Genomic DNA, 469 nt, shown 5'->3' with positions numbered 1-469 from the left:
CCTGTGATGCAAAGCTGAATTGTCAGCATCATTACTCCAGTCTTCAGTGTCACATGATCCTTCAGAAATCAATCTACTGTAATATGCTGATTTGCTGCTCAAGAAACATTTCTTATTTTTATCAATGTTGAAACAGTTGCTTCATATTTTGGTGTAAACAAGGATACATTGTTTTTCCAGGATACTTTGATGAATATAAGGTTCAAAAGAACAGCATTTATTTGAAATAGAAATATTTTGTTACATTATAAACGTCTTGGTAACATTTTAGAATAGGTGAACACTTATTCATTATTAACTCTGACTTTTCCCTCAATAAATTCCTAATTTGCTGCTTATTAATAGTTAATAAGGTAGTTAAGTTTAGGTGTTGGGTAGGATTAGGGATGTAGAATAAGGCATTAAAGGGTTAGTTCACCCAAAAATGAAAATTCTGTCATTAATTACTCACCCTCGTGTTGTTCGAAAC

The 469-nt window shown here is 32.0% G+C and overlaps 1 protein-coding gene across 1 annotated transcript in view; it reads left to right on the top strand.

Moving 5' to 3' along the window:
* Positions 1-469, top strand: part of LOC107673388 (ankyrin repeat and SAM domain-containing protein 1A-like) — a 116704-nt gene that overhangs the window by 66350 nt on the left and 49885 nt on the right. The gene's annotated exons all lie outside the window — the stretch shown is intronic.

The sequence above is a fragment of the Sinocyclocheilus anshuiensis genome, unplaced genomic scaffold, assembly GCF_001515605.1.
Source record: "Sinocyclocheilus anshuiensis isolate Anshui unplaced genomic scaffold, SAMN03320099.WGS_v1.1 scaffold453, whole genome shotgun sequence".
Classification (NCBI taxonomy): Eukaryota; Metazoa; Chordata; class Actinopteri; order Cypriniformes; family Cyprinidae; genus Sinocyclocheilus; species Sinocyclocheilus anshuiensis.
Note: the sequence above shows the minus strand (reverse complement) of the source record. Positions and strands in the feature narration are given on the sequence as shown.